Source organism: Carcharhinus amblyrhynchos, chromosome 22 (assembly GCF_965287045.1).
Source record: "Carcharhinus amblyrhynchos chromosome 22, sCarAmb.v2.hapA, whole genome shotgun sequence".
In the NCBI taxonomy this organism is placed as follows: domain Eukaryota; kingdom Metazoa; phylum Chordata; class Chondrichthyes; order Carcharhiniformes; family Carcharhinidae; genus Carcharhinus; species Carcharhinus amblyrhynchos.
The window spans coordinates 3,968,783-3,985,681 of record NC_137345.1 but is presented as its reverse complement, the minus strand read 5'-3'; the positions used below and the strand labels follow the sequence as shown (position 1 = coordinate 3,985,681).

At 43.1% G+C, this 16,899-nt stretch overlaps 1 protein-coding gene across 3 annotated transcripts in view; it reads right to left on the bottom strand.

Annotated features, from left to right (window-relative positions):
• rap1aa (RAP1A, member of RAS oncogene family a) overlaps positions 1–7,548 on the bottom strand; it is a 114,740-nt gene extending 107,192 nt beyond the window's left edge. The window contains exon 1 of one of the 3 annotated variants that reach the window (XM_080209718.1): positions 7,460–7,548. The gene's annotated coding sequence lies outside the window, so the exon portion shown is untranslated. Of the gene's footprint in view, positions 1–5,249; positions 5,380–7,364; positions 7,382–7,459 lie in introns of those variants that run through there. The other 2 variants (XM_080209721.1, XM_080209719.1) reach the window with 2 other exon arrangements.
• Between the last annotated feature and the right edge of the window lie 9,351 nt (positions 7,549–16,899).

The window sequence follows — 16,899 nt, the reverse complement described above, 5'->3', positions numbered from 1 at the left end:
AGCACCACCTCCAAAAACATTTACTATAATCCTTACTCAAGGTTTTTACTGAACCACTCAAATTGCAGTGCTATACAAGAGTGAACTTGCACATGATCCTGCTGATGCCATGTTATTGTGGAGAAATCTGGTACCCAAAAAAATGACAAGGAACCGTAATCTAAAGTTTCCATCAGCTTGTTTCAAGTCCTTCCAGAAATATAATGAGACTGTCTCACAAATGAGACTTATTCACCCCAACTATGAATCTATGGTTACAATCATAGACATGATGTGGATGTGCCGGCGTTGGACTGTGGTAAACACAGCAAAAAGTCTGACAACACCAGGTTTTAGTCCAACTAAAACGGTTGGACTAAAACCTGGTGTTGTCAGACTTTTTACTACGATCATAGAGACAGGTATTCCCATATTCTGGCTCCATGCCAACATTGGGGAAATATTTAGTCTGTGATCTACAAAGAGGGTAGGGAAACATTGCTGATAAAGCTGATAGGGTTAACTGCAACAGCAAATAACAATTAGCATGTTGCTCCAAAGATAACATGTCACCAAACATAATCTTGAAAGTCACCTGAACAACAGAAATATACAGATCCTCAGGTGCACACTGAGCTGCACTCCAGAACGGCACACAAATGTAATACGAAAGCAAATTATTGTGGATGCAGGAAGTTGAGAGAAAAAAGAACAGAAAATGCTGATCTGACAGCAACTGTAAAGAGAACAGAGCCAGCGTTAAATCTAGTTGGAGTCATAGAATCTACGGTGCAGGAGGTCATTTGGCCCATCGAGCCTGCACCGACAACAACCTCACTCAGGTCCTATCACCATAACCCCACACATTGACCCCCCCACCGATACTAAAGGGCCATTTATCATGGCCAGTCAACCTAACCTGCACATATTTTGGACAATGGGAGGAAACCAGAGCACCCAGAGGAAACCCACACAGACATGAGGAGCACATACAGACTCCATATAGACAATGATCTGAGGCCAGAATTGAACCCGGATCCCTGGTGATGTAAGGCAGCAGTGCTAATCACTGTGCCACCATGCTGCATCTGATGAAGAGTCATCCCAGACTAGAAACATTAGCTCTGTTCTGTCCTCTCTCCACAGATGTCAGACCTGCTGAGATTTTCCAGCATTTTCTGTTCGTCAGACAAATGTATTATATGCCCATATCCTGTTTCAAATCCATAAAGCCTTGGTTAGTAACACTTTTGCCAAGCTGACATGTTTATATTGGTCAGAGACAGAAATTAGAGGTGGGAAAGTTCCAAAGAGATCTAGGAGTACAAGTTCATAGCTCTTTGAAAGTGTAGTCACAGGTGGACAGAATACTGAAGGCGGCAAGAAGGCATTCAGCATGCTTGGTTTCATCAGTCAGAACACTGAATACAGGAGTTGGGACGTCTTGAAGTTGTACAAGACATTGTTAAGGCCACACTTGGAATACTGTGTGCAATTCTGGCCACCCTATTATAGAAATCTTATTATTAAACTAGGAGTGCAAAAAGATGTACTAGGATGCTATTGGAACTTGATGGTTTGAGTTACAAGGAGAGGCTGGATAGACTGGGACTTTTTTCTCTGGAGTATAGGAAGCTGAGAAGTGATCTTAGAGGTCTATAAAATAATGAGGGGCTCAGATCAGATGGAAAGTCAATATCTTTTCCCAAAGATAGGGGAACCTAAAACTAAAAGGGAGCAGGGGTGGGGGGAAAAAAGAGATACAAAAGGGTCCACGGGGCAATTTTTTCCCCACAGAGGGTGGAGTGTGTCTGGAACAAGCTGCCAGAGGTAGTAGTAGAGGCAGGTACAATTTTGTCTTTTAAAAGTTATCTAGATAGTTACATGGGTAAAATGGGTAGAGGAGGATATGGGCCAAATGCAGGCAATTGGTATAGCTTACGGGTTTAAAAAAGGCAGCATGGACAAGTTAGGCCGAAGGGCCTGTTTCCATGCTGTAAACCTCTGACTCTACCAGTATGATGAAGTATTGTTTTTGCCAAAATCTTAAGTGTGCTGAGAATCAAAGCATTTTTTAAAAATCTAAAATTCACTTTTTGGAGAGATACTAAAGAATTTTATAATTTAAAGGTCACCATCATGAACAAGCAAGGGCTTTGCATATAGTGTGTAAATATTTTGTACAGGAAAGTCACTATTTTGAAAGGGGTGTGGAACAATTTTATACACATAGCTCAACTGAAGAGAGTGTTGATCTGAAGTTTCAACTGAACTTAGCATTCCACACAGATGTTAAGCAAAACCAATGAATAAAGACAATTCCTCATTCAAAGCTGCATATTCCAAATATAAGCACACATCAGCACTGGTAATGTTCTCAGTCATAAAAATAAGTCCTCAAACTGCTCCAGTTATTGAGTGCAACCTAAAAAAAACTTGACCTTTGAAACCAAGTGCTATAATCTGAATTAAAATTGGATGGCTACCTATTAAATCATGGCACTAGTGAACTGGAGTGTCATCCTCACACACCCCCATGTTGTCTGTCATGTGGTCTTCCTTGCTTTGATTGCTGTTAAGGAATATGCCACAAAAGAGCAATCAAAAATCCTGTTTGTGTCAAACATACTTAGCTAGTCTGCAAGGCATCTAGAAATCTGCAACTTTCTTCAGAGGTGGTGTTAAAATATTTTAAGATTCAAATTATTTTCGAAAATAAAAGGACATGTTTGTTATTCTCTGCAATGGAAGATGGGCTGAATGATAAGAGGGTGGGGTAGGAAATACGCAATGTGAACTGCAATTTCAATAGTCCAATGGCTGATATCAAATTAAGACAATGGCACCCTGCCTAACCGATCGTTCTCCACTTGCAGTACTTGTAAAGGTGGCCAAATTCCATAAACAGGGCAGCATTCTGAAATCTCACCCAAACCCAGAGCCAAGTAGCCGTTCACAAGCAAGTTTTCATTTCCATAAGCAGAGCCTCCAGGCTATAAAACTTTGGCAGGAAAACAAGAGAAACAAAATCACATCAGGTTCTTTCCCTAACTTTAAGTGCAACATTCTCAACAAAAGAAAATGGACGGGAAATAATGCTTTGTTTCTTTAAATGCAAAGACGCTGGTCTATTTTCACTGCCTTTACGTCCACAATCTTTACCCTATTCTAATGTCCAACGGAAGATAGCTAACTCAACACAGACCATTGGAAGGGGGTCCTGATTATTTTTAACATATCTAAAGGATATGGAATGTCCTTACAGACATCTGAACAGCGACAGGAAATGGAATTCTGCCAAATATAGCATTAAACAAATATATTTCACATGTAGGAATGAATTATACAAAAAAATGCAACACTGCTATAAATGCAGTCACTTACGCAAGCCCAGCAGTTCCCCTCCCACTGGGATTTTGGGAAGATGAAACCGATCAAGGCCCAATGCTTCCCAGTTTGCAAATGCTGTACTGTGTATTCTTCCACTGAACCATGAGAAATATCCAGAGTTCTCTACTAATGATCAAAATGTTTGGAATTTTCAAAATGAAACTTAATCATTTAAAAATTACCATAAACAGGTAATAGGACTTTTGTATTGATCAGACTATGCAAAATCTCCCCAACAGACTTGAGAACTTCACAAGATGTGTATTAAGAAATGTTTTAAAAGCTGAAGAAAAATGCAGACAACGTATGAGCTGAAGACAGCAAGACTGGCAGCCAATGGCTCTCTGACAGGTCAGGAAGGTACGAAGGGAAGGCTGGGGTTGGCAGGCCAAAGTCCTCTGAAGGATTGATATTCGAGAAAGACTATAGGAGGAATTTGTAAACAAGGGCAAGGATTTTGAATTGAACAAGCTGGGTACCAGTCAGGACACAGAACATGAACAATGGGATCTTCACTAAAAAAGTAATCAGGCAACTTCAGACAAGTTGAAGTGTGCCAATATTGAGCTCAGGATGAAAGCACAGTAACAAAGGAGTAAATAAGTGTCCATTGACAATGGAAAGGGATGGAGGGGGTTGAGATAGAAGGATGGCGAATGCTGTCAATACTAAAAGAACAAATCAGGAAAACACTGAGGCTTGTATGCACCTCTGTACCCCACAAGTTGTTAAATGGTAAAGCACAAAAGCTCTAATACCACATTATACGTAATAAAAGGCCTTAAAAGAGGAAGTGTGCAGAGATTATACACAGTAGTATGTTTCTTCCCATTTTAAGGCTTAAAAGTTTCATTCCCACCCACAGTTCACACAAATGCAGGAAGTATGTATTCTTTAAACTTTCAAGACAAAACTCTCCGCTTTAAGTTTCTTGTTCAAGTTAGGATCACATGCGACAGTCAGCCAGCTTTGTAATACCAGTAATTGCCAAACAGCATACAGCATGTTCAATTTTATTATGATTACTGTAAAAAACCATGAACTGTAAAATATAATTTTACAATATAATCAAAAGACTGGCATTCATCTTGTGCAACCCCTCTTCTGGCAGTGAAAGAAGTTGACTAAAACCAATGTCATTCACTCCGCTAAAAAAATTGCTGTTATGAAATCCTGCCCAACCTTACACAATCCCACAGGCAGTAGAAGACTGCTAGTTTTTGAAACTCCTTTCGGATCATGCAGACATTTCTCTGTACTGCTCTTCTAGTGCGGTAATACCACATTCCATTCCTTGTTGTGACAGCGTATTCATCATTATATTTTTCCTTAATTTAACGAGAAGGCCTTACACTTCACTACAAGACAAATCCAGTTTTCATAAAAAAATTTCAACCAAAGCTCCAAACCATGATGTATTCACACTGCGTAAAATTGCACCAACTAATGTCACAAAAAGTCATTCTAACCACAAGATGACTGTTAATTTTAAAATAAGTGCATTATACAGATATTTTGAACTCATAAGACATCCTAATCCAACATTCTGCCCAGATACCTTTTAAACAGACACACCCAGTTCACATTATTAATCAACACGAGACAGTTTGTTTTATTTCATTTGAACCCCTAACATTAAGAAAATATCACTATCCCTAATTAATACCATTGCAAGGTGAAATGAATGCTACTGCTAAACAACACTGTCAAACATTCAATTTTGTATATTAAAATCTCCAACCACCAGTATTTCAACCTAATGAGACAACTCAATAATGCCCCCCGAATGCAACTCGATGACAAATTTATGATCTTATTTCCAGGTATTATCCACATTCAGGTATGCCGGATATACAAATTTCACACTCAGTAATGCTTACCGAAATCCTGCAGGACTACACCTACACATTACAACTGAAAACGAAAACCAGCCATGTTTCAGAGTTTAAAATTCCACCGTTCAACCTCAGGGAGGGAGCAAAGTCGTACAAAGTACTAAACAGAAGCTCAGATCACAAGGGGATCCTTAAATAAGCATTGCAGAATAAGGAAGGAGGGCAGCAGCCAATCAGCATATGCAAGTATTGCAGGTGGCATCCAACTGCATACAAAAGACCACACCTTTTAAAGAAAAATCATCACCTACAGTCTGTAGCCCTGAGCTCAATTGTGGTGGGTATAACCAGCTACAGAAATGACAAAGCAAATGCAACAGTTACAGAAATTAGAAGTATGTGTGTTTGCAGGTCCTGAATTCATTCCTGGGATTCCAGGACTTTGCTAGTATTGTAGTTTCCGGTTTATTTCAGGTTTTGTTCCCAATTGCCAGGAAACACAAATGGAAACCACCCTACGCATTGATTGGTCTGTGACAAGAGTTTGTTTAGGGATGCTTAAAATTTACCAAGGGCCCCAATTCTTCCTTCATGTAAATAACCACAATGTATAGATCCATACAGTGTATCTGGATTCATTTGCGTGGTAATAGTACGTCTTCACATTCAAAAGGTCCATTAAATATAGCAAGACAGATTAATTAATTAAGTGCTTCAGATGATTTGGAAGACAGGATCTTTAAAAGCATCATAAACTACAACAATAAAACATTTGTTACTTTAAAATCAGGGGCTGATATACTCCACAAACATCATTCAAAGAGCTGTGAACAGAATTGAATCTTGGGGAGACACTTTACAGCAAGCAGCTCTGATGAACTTGCCTGCGAAACATCCACTTATCTTCCTGTTAACTGCTGTATTTCCACCATTTGCTGTTGCCAAGTTTACCAAGCATATCAGACCGACTCAAAGTAAAATACAAATAAAAGTACATTTGAATGTTGTGGCAACTGATGCAAGATAGTCTCTGGGATTCTAACCTGCCTGGCTATAGAAACAAACATTTGTTGTTAAATGCCACCAGCACCAAACTTGTGAAACCTACAATGGCATTTTTGTTATTATCCAGTTGAGGGTTTTGGGTTTGGTACAAATACCTGGGCAGACTTCATCATTGAAACATAACCAAAGGCACATCAGTATAACAGCAAGTTGCATTAAACACCCACCACTACCTACTGTACCCAATGTTACTCCACCCAAATACTGAAAAGCTTTCACTTCACAAGTGATCACAGGGGAAAAAGTTTCACAGCTTTATTATTTCATGCTGCTGATAATCTGACCTATTTATTCATTTCCCTCCCCCCCGGCCCAAACTGAAGCCAGAGTTTGCACACTGGTGAGGGGAGGGGGTGCCCAGAATTTGCACTGGTGAGGGGGTGAAGAGAGCCCAGGGTGTGCACACTGGTGGTGTGTGTATGTGTGTGGGGGGGGGGGGGGGGGGGTGGATGAAAGAGGGTGGCAAGGACAGGGGTGCTCAAAGTTTGCACACTGGTGGGATGAGGGAGTGCCCAGAGTTGCAGACTGAGGGGTGGGTGGGGGGTGGTTGCGAGGAGGGGATGGGGTGCCCGGAGTTGCAGACTGGTGTGGGGGGGTGCCCACAGTTTGCAGACTGGTGGGTTTGGCTGCAGTTTGCTCACTGGTGCTGTTTCTGGAGTTGCTGCGAGCTGGGCACAGCCCACCCCACACTCAGGCTGCTGTCAGCCACAATGCCATCGCCCAGGAGGCCCTGAGCCTCAGTCTGGCCGGGGTGTGGACTCTGTCCCTACCGTGCGGCGGGAGGCTCGGTGCAGCCCAGGGTGTGTGTGTATGTGTGTATCCCCCCCGGGGCCCGGGACTCCTCCCCGCCGGGCCTGAGGCGGAGGCCCGGGGGGGTGGGGGGAGGGAGGTGACGGGCTCCGGGAGTGTTGGTGGCGGCGGCGTCTCCCCCCAGCGCCGCCGCTGCCGGGGCTCCCAGCCCCGGCCCCTCACACTCAGCACCGTCCCGGGATCAGTCGGCCGCCCGGCGCGGCTCTCCCTCAGCCCGGCGGCCCCGCGCTGTCGCTGCCCCCGGGCCCAGAGCCCTGTCCCCGGTCTCTGGGGCCCCGGGTTTACCTCACTCTCTCTCGGTCCCTCCCTATCCCCGGCCTCTCTCTCTCCCTCCCGGGCCCTGTCCCCGGCCTCTCCCTGCCCTCCGGCCCCGGGTTTACCTCACTCTCTGTCGGTCTCTCCGCCGCCGGCTCTCCGACTCACTCCGCTCGAGCTCCTCTCACAACGTCACTGGCAGCCTCGCTCTGGCGCCTTAAAAGGGGAAAACGGCCTCTTAAAGCGGCAATGTCCCCAGGCGTGGGCCCCACCACACACCCCAACATAGAGTGAGAGTCGGAGAGGTTTACAGCAGGGAAATAGGCTCTTCGGCCCTACTTGTCCATGCCGCCCTTTTTTAACCCCTAAGCTAGTCCCAATTGCCCACATATTGAAATGTGCCCCAAATACTGAAACACCGGCCAAATATTGATTTGATTTATTATTGTCATATATATTAACAGTGAAAAATATTGCGTGTTATACAGACGAAGCATACCATTCATAGAGAAGGAAACGAGAGCCTGCAGAATGTAGTGTTACAGTCATAGCTAGGGTGTAGAGGAAGATCAGCTTAATGCAAGGTAAGTCCATTCAAAGGTCTGACAGCAGCAGGGGAAAAGCTGTTCTTGAGTCGTCCTTAAAGAAGCTGCTCTTGACAGCGACAGGGACCTGGATTCAATTCCTGGTTTAGGTGACTGTGCTTGTATGTTCTCCCCGTGTCTGTGTGGATTTCCTCCGGGTGCTCCGGTTTCCTCCCACAGTCCGACATGCAGCTTAGGTGCATTGGCTATGCTAAATGCCCCCTCATTGTATCCGAACAGGCATCAGAGTGTGGCAACGAGTGGATTTTCACAGTAATTTCATTACAGTGTTAATGTAAGCCTACTTGTGATACTAATAAATAAACTTTAAACTTAAACTTCCAAAATACTCCACAGGCTGATACACCACAAAACTGACAAACCCAAATAACGAAACCCCCAAATACTGAAACATCCCCAAATACCCCAAAATGTTTTGTCTGTATAGCACACAAGAAACAATACTTTTCACTGTATACCAATACATGTGACAATAATGAGTCAAATCAAAATATTGAAACGTTACAATATTAATCACCCCAAAGAAAAAGAATCCAAATATAATCTAGCAAGAGCAGGAATAAGAGGATAAAGCACATGGCTGGAGAGATGTTGAGCCCGAAATTCGTTGAGGTGAGGACGTAAGGGTACAAAGCCAAGTTTTTTGCTGAACACAGCATGCTCAGCCTCAGAGAGGGGAAGGTCAGAGGTCATGGTGAATAAACAGCAAGGTTGCAAAGAAGATGTATGGAGTGCTCTCCTTCATTGGCAGAGGTATAGAATATAAAAGTGTGATGATACTGTGCCTTTAAGAAAGATATTTTAGTCATGTTTCTGTGCAGGATGTTTCTAGCAATCCTTTCCCTGCACTCAGAGCCGTTCTGTCTACAACTGGCATCCTGTACTGTAACTGCAGCAGCATAATTGCTTCAAATTTGTAGAATGTTTGTTTTAATCTGAACTAATGCTGTTCTGCAGTTCACGTTTTTCTCCTGGGATTTTGCAAAGTGGGATTTGGGATGATTGACAGGTATGGTTACGTGATGGAAAGAAGGTTAGTTGACACCGAATATTCAAGCTTAGATGTTGCTTTTGAGCTGAGAGAGAGGATTGCTTCTCTTTTCCACCGTCTTAAGTTGGAGACTGGAATCTGCCAGGAGACAAGTCACTTTCTCAGAGATTCTGCTGTATGAGAGTGGAAACCTTCTCTGGGAGTTGCTGTTTTGGAAGTTGCAGAGAGAGAGGTATCCCTTTCTGTCTTTGAAGCCTGGAGACTGGGACCTGCCAGAGACTAGGTTTACTTCCCTGAAATTCTGTTGTTTCAGGGATATATCCTTTACTGGAAACTGCTGTCTGGATCTCTGTCCAGAAGTCAAAAGGGTGAAAATCTAGCATCACATTAGCATCTTTGGTTTCTGTGCTATCTAATTCTGAAGAAGGGTGTATGTCTATGAGATGCTGCTTTAAATCGGAACAACAGAGATAGCTAGCTGTTAAGGATTATGCTTTGCCATGTCTAAGTATCTTGATTGATAAAAGTTATGCTAATTCTTTTTGTTATATTCTAACTGTGTTCTGAAATAAAGTTTGTTTTGATAAAAACTTCCTGGTGGGTCACATGAATCCTATCTGGAGTGAAACACTTTATTCTCACCCGTCCAAAATCAAATGTAAAACTTAGGTTCCAGGCTAATTTTACAAAACACATTGGAATCTTTGGCCTGGGCCTTAACAAAACCAAACTGACATGCACACAGAACAAACTCCCACACGCACAGAACAAACTCCCACAAGCACAAACCAAACTCCCACACGCACACACGAAACCAAACTGTCACACGTACAAAACCACACATACACACACACACACGCACACACACACAAATCAAACTCGCACACTCTCTCACACAGTCTCTCACACGCTCTTTCACTCGCTCTCTCACACACTCTCTTGCACACATGCAAAGCAAAATTTATCCTGCATGAAACCAAACTCACACCATGATGATACTGTGCCTTTAAGAAAAGTGTTTTAATCATGTTCCTTTGCAGGCCTTTTAAGCATCTCCTTTACAAGCTTTTGTCCTTTTCCAGTGTCCTCTAATTGTTACTGAAGTGACATAATGGACATCTTGTTTAGTTTTAGTCTGGTTAGGTGCAGTGTCCTGGGGTTTTATAATCCTTTTGGAATTGTTGGGTGGAGCATGCTTGACAGGTCAGGTGCTGCCTGGGGACAGTTTTTTCCACAGAAAAATCCAAGGTTTTAGTTTCAGTTTTGATGCTGTTTGGATTCCAGGCATGTTATAATCCAGGCTGGAAACTTCGAGGTGTTTTTTGAAGATAACCAAGATCCTTAGTTTTTGCATTTGAATTTGGCACGGGTGACCATTGAGTGTTTCAATCTAGGTATGATTCAAGTGACCCACTAGGAAGACTTATCAAACAAACTTTATTTAAGAATACAGTTAAAATAAGAAAAAAAAGCTCAACTTTTACCAATTACAAAAATCCCATGATATTATGTAAACCTTAACAGATAACTATGATGTTCCAAGTGAAATGACACCCACAAACATACACCCCTTTCCAGACTTGGCACAGAAAGCAAGTATGCTCTGGTGATGCTGGATTTTGCAGCTTTTTAGCACCTGCTGTCAATTGGTCCTTCGAATGTTGGATTAAATCTCTGAAGCTTCCAACTCCTGGGACTTCCAGCACGCCTCTGGTGACAGAGAGACAGAGACGCTGCCTTCTTCCACCAGCTTCTAACAGCAACTCACAGACAGCAGAACTTTCAACTCTAGAGAGAGGGGAAAACCAAAGCAACTGCTTCCTGTCTCACATTGTATCAGCATCTGAGAAAAATGAAACTAAAACTTTGGACTTTGCAGTAGAAAAAAAAATCCCTTTATCTGTCAATCATGCTTCACCCAGCAATTCCAGGTTCATTAAACCCCTGGACGCTGCATTAGTAAAAAGATCGCGCATATCGACACAGACATCAAGTTTCTACATGGATGCAAGAAAGCAGACAAGATACTGAAAGGACCACAGAGATTCCTTACTGTGCTTACCCCAGTCTAATGCCGGCATCTTCACATCATCACTGCATTAGGCCAGATTAAAATAGATAAGAGATTCTTTATATTGCTTCAGTAACATCAGTTACAGACAGAACGGCAACAATAAAGTACCAAGGCCTGTTTGAACAGCCTGAAGAGAAATCTGAGTAAAATATGTATCACAGACAGGAAGCAATATTCTTAAATAAACTTTGTTTGCTAAAATATTCCTGGTGGGTCACTTGAATTACACCTGGACTGAAACACTTTATCTTTACCCATGCCAAATTCGAATGTAAAAACCTAGGGTCTAGGTTCCCTTCATAAAACACCTTAGGGATTCAGACCTGGGTCACAGCAACACACGCTCAAAACTAAGCTCACGCAAGCCAAACTCACATACACACAATTCATACTCTCACATTCAAAACAAAATTCACACACGGATACAAAATCAAACACACGCAAAATCAAACTGACAAACACGCAAAATGAAGTTCACATACACACTGGAAATCAAACTCACACGCACAAACAGAAGTCTTTCTCACACACACACATAAACACACACACACATAAACCAAACTTTCACACATACACACACACACACACACACACAAAAACACATACTCAACTCACACACAGTCACACACACTCACAAACCAAATTCTCACAAACACACACTCACACACACACAGACACTCACAAACCAAACTCACACACACACTCTTACACACTCACATTTACACACACTCACACAAAACAAATTCTCACACACATAAGCACTCATTCACAGCCACACAAACACACACATACACTCTCACACACATACACTCACACACACACACACACACACGGAATTAAGTAACACAACTCATACAAACCCTTACCCAAGCTCACAAATTCAAACTCGTTGACATGCTCTCCAGTGATGTGTTGACATCCTCCAATTCATGAGGCCACTTATCTGATAACACAATGAATGGGAACATGCTTTATTAGAAATGTCCTGCCCTGCTCCCAAACTGTCGCAGGCTCCTGAAGTTCTGAAATATTGTGCTCCAAAACAAAACAGCTACTGAATCAGATTCAGCGCACTGCAATCAGCCGTAAGAATGACATTGAGTCAACACTTGGCATAATCGTAACCATCAGTGTGACATGTTCACACTTGCACAATCGATCAGACTCACAATTTTAATACCAGTTTTAATGCCAGTTCAGTTAGTGACTGGTAGATAAACAGCCTGAAAAGGGATTGAAGGTAGAGAGGTTGAATGATTCAGTGCAATAGTACTTGGACCTTTTTTATTGAGATACGTGAGCCCTAATCTGTTCCCTCTGGTTCTGATTCCAGAGGACAGTGAAGAACAAACCACATCACTGAAGATGAGACCAGGTAAGCACAGCAGCTTTCCTCCCTTAACTGAACCAGATGGGTTTTTACAACAATCTGGTCATTCCACGATCATTATTAATAAACCATTATTCCTTTGCTTTCATCTATTTAGGATCCTGCCATTCACACCTCCTCTCGAAGCGTGGGCTGGAATTCTCCCATCCCGCCCGCCACTGGGATCTTAGCGGGCCGGTTGGAGAGAATGTGAAACCCCATTGATGGAAGAATGGGAATTTACGGCTTTTAGACCAGCGCGGCTGGAGAATTCCATTCATGTTTCACTGTCATTAGCTGTCCCATCACCACGCCCTTGGCCTTGGCTCAGGAAACCATGTGACATATAATTCCTATTAATTTCCTATCAGAGACTTCCCTTTTGTTCTTCCTACCCTTCTCCCACTTTCATTTGCTCAAAACCTTTTACAGTTCAAACCCCAATCTGATAACAGCTTACAGGCCTGAACATTCAGCTCTATGGCTGGAATATAGGGGGAGACGATGGTCTAGTGGTATTATCGCTGGACTATTAATCCAGAAACTCAGCTAATGTTCTGGGGACCCAGGTTTGAAGCCCGCCATGGCAGATGGTGGAATTAGAATCCAATAAAAAAAATCTGGAATTAAGAACCGACTGATGATCATGAAACCATTGTGGATTGTCGGAAAAACCCATCTGGTTCACTAATGTCCTTTTGGAAAGGAGATCTGCTGTCCTTACCCGACCTGGTCTACATGTGATTCCAGAAGCACAACAATGTCAATGATTCTCAACTGTCCTCCAGGGGCAACTAAGGATGGGCAATAAATGCTGGCCAGCCAGCGACACCCATGTCCCACAAATGAATTTTTAAAAATTTACTGTCCCGCCTACCACAAGAATCCAAGCGGGTGAGGAGTAGTAAATGCGATGGTCCATTGACCTCGGGTGGGACACTATCTTCTGGGCTCACCTACCTTAATCCCCTCGTCGATTGAGGTCCTCGCCAGTGAGGATCACAGATGGTCCCCACCAATGTGGACCAGATGAGATGACCTTGCCAATGGGACTGGAAGCTATAGAAGCCTCTGGGTGGTCAGGAGCAGTGTCATCAGTGCCAACTTGACACTGCCAGCCTGGCACCCTGGCACTGCCCACCAGATGGGGAGGCGATCGGCCAGGGAGGCGACTGGGGGCGTAATCGATCGGAGTGGCAATCGGGCAGGTGGGCAGGATGATGTTCAGAGTGGCAACTGGGGGAAGGGTGTGATATCTGTCATGGGGGCGGGTGGGGGTGCAGTGACAGGAGATCTCCCATTCTGTATCCATGGTATAATGGGAGATCAAGGCATGTGCGCAATGATGCTCCACTTGCTCAGCAGCCGGCTTCACAGACAAGCTGAGGCTCTACCCATGTCCTTACTGGCGCGAATCGCATGTCAGCTCCTGTTTTGCAGAGTAACATAAATTCATCTTATTTACCTTGCTGAAAAAACTGGCAAGAAAGCCTTCAGTTTTCTCATTCATTTGACACTTAGAATATTTTGAGAAAGTTCCGCCCCAGTCTATTCAAACTCCCTTAAGACAATCTATTCATCCAAGGAAGCAGTTTAGTGAACATTTGATTCAGTAACTTTGCAGCATGTAAGTACTTCCTTAGATAAAGAGACCAAAACTGTACGTGACTCTCCAGGTGCAGTTTATCCAACACTTTTTATGATTACAGTAAGGCTTCTTTATTCTTATACTCCAATCCCTTTGTAACAAAATCTGACTTACTGTTTGCTATTTCTCTCTCCATAGATGGGCCTGACCAGTGAGTATTTCCAGTATTTTCTGTTTCTACACCTTCTTGTATCTGCTCATTAATTTTCTGTGATTCTGTGTATAATCAGGGAAGCATCACAGATCAAGGGTTTTACTCTTGGATGGCTTAAGGCATTAAATTTACCCACTGACTAATTGCATCAACAAAAGGGGTTCATTTTCCCTTCTAACATATTCCCTTACTTCATCCGAATGTTAATAGTTTCCAGTCTCACACATTGGTATCGAATCTAGTTCAGATAAAGGCCATCCCACCCGTAGGACATCCCTTTGCCCAGAACATGTCCCAGTGTCCTAGGAATCCTTCCAGTAACCCCTAGATATTTCTAATTTTCTCCTCCCTAATTTCTAGAGCTTGTGGCAACAGTAGTTATTCAGAGGTTATTACCCCCCTAGGTCCTTCCCTTTGTTCCAGAATCTAACTCCTCAAACTTTCCCTTCAAGAGCTTCACCTTTTTCTTTCCTCTTATTGATTACTGGGTAAACTATAATTTCCACCTTCGATTTTGCTGTCCGCTCCATTACCTCCCGTTAAACTAGCATCTCAGAGGCCGTGAATCATTTGAAACTGCCAGCCTCAGCTGCAAAAATAGACTGTTTATTCCCCTAATAATGGAATCTCTCACAACTACTGAAAAAGGATAAAGAACAGTACAGCACAGGAACAGGCCCTTCGGCCCACCAAGCCTCCACTGACACATGACATCTTTCTAAACCAAAAACATTTTGCCTCTACATGGTCCGTATCCCTCTATTCGCTGCCCATTCATGTATCTGTCAAGATGCCTCTTAAACGTTGCCATTGTATCTGCTTCTACCACCTCCTCTGGCAGCGAGTTCCAGGCACTTACCTCCCTCTGTGTAAAAAAACTAGCCTCTCACATCTCCTTTAAACTTTCCCCCCTTTTACCTTAAACCTATGTCCTTTAGTAATTGACATTTCCATCCAGGGCAAAAGACTCCGACTATCCATTCTGTCCGCGCCTCCCGTCATTTTGTAAACTTCTATCAGGTCACCCCTCAGTCAACAAATCAAGTTTGTCCAATCTCTCCTCATAGCTAATACCATGCTCCTAATCTCATGTCTTTCACTTTTCATCCTGCCTGACCCTTTGGCTCAAGATGTTACTCTTTTGCTCATGCACCTTTTGTAAGCTCAAAGCTCTGCTGCCTGTATCCCGTCTGCACCAAGCATTGGCTATCCACTAGTCCTGTGTTTGCTGGGCTACATCAGCTGTGTGGTCTGGCAACACCTTGATCTTAAAGTTGAGGTGCAATTCAGCCATGATCTAACTGGCGGAATGATTAATGATGATTCACTTAGAAATGGGTGGTTTTACATACTTGGAGAGGACAGTCTACAGGGAAGAGATCTCGGTGTTACTGTGCATCATTCTATAACAGTTGAATACTAATGTTGTAAAGCTAAGGAGAACAAGATTTTAGCTTGTACTTCCTGGAATAATTTTTGATCACCTAAAAGCATTTTTTTTTCTGACTTCTTCCCCTAATTGGTTTTTTTAAAACATCTTTAGTCTCCCTCTCAGGGAATTATGTGACTGTCTCCCATATCTGGCACAAAACAAGATGGTTGTGGTGGTTGGACATCAATCATCTCAGGACATCGCTGCAGGAGTTCCTCAGGATAGTGTCCTCGGTCCGACCATCTTCAGCTGCTTCATCAATGGCCTTCCTCCCATCATAAGGTCAGAAGTGGGAAGGTTCACTGGTGATTGTACGATGTTCAGCACCATTCATGACTCCTCAGATACTGAAGCATTTGTCTCCATATGCAACAAGACATGGACAACACAGGCTTGGACTGATTAGTAGCAAGTAACATTTTCACTGCACAAATCTAAGCAATGACCATCTCCAATAAGAGAATTTTACCATCTCCTTCTGATATTCAATAGCTTTACCATTGCTGAATCCCCCACTATAAACATCTACTATTAAAATTTACTATTGACCAGAAACTGAACTGGATGAGTCATGTAAATATTGTGGCTACCAGAGCAGGTCAGGAGCTTGGAATCCTATGGTGAGTAACTCACCCCCTGAGTCCCCAAAGCCTGTCCATCATCTACTAGGCACAAGTCAAGAGTGTGATGGAATGGATGAGTGCAGCCCAAACAACTCAACAACCTCAACACCATCAAGGACAAAACATCCGTCTTCATTGGCACTTGACTTTAAACATTCACACCCTCCACCATAGATGCACAGTGGCAGCAATAGGCACCATCTACAAGATGCATTGCATCAAATGTCCACACAGACAGTCACCCAAGGCCAGAATTGAACCTGGGTCCCTGGCACCGTGAGGCAGCGGTGCTAAACACTGTGCCACTGTGGTGAATAAGCTGCCACGGTTCACTGCCCAGACTCACAATATGAACCGGATTGTGGATTGGTGGTTACTTGTGAAACTTCTGGCCAAACTCAAGTCACCACCTTTAGAAAATGAGTGGAGGAAACTGGAAGTGAAATGGTGCGTGTCTTCTGTCAGAGCGAAACGATCTCTGAATAGTGACACGTCACTGAAATGTCGAATGACAAACATCCCCCTTTCAAACATGCTAACATTATCTTTCTCTTCATATTTATATCAAATCAAACAGATGTTCTGGAGAGAATGGAATGAGGGGAAGTTGGCAGAAGTCATCGCTGGGAGTCAATCAAAGAGGAGGACGCATTAACCACAGAGCACATC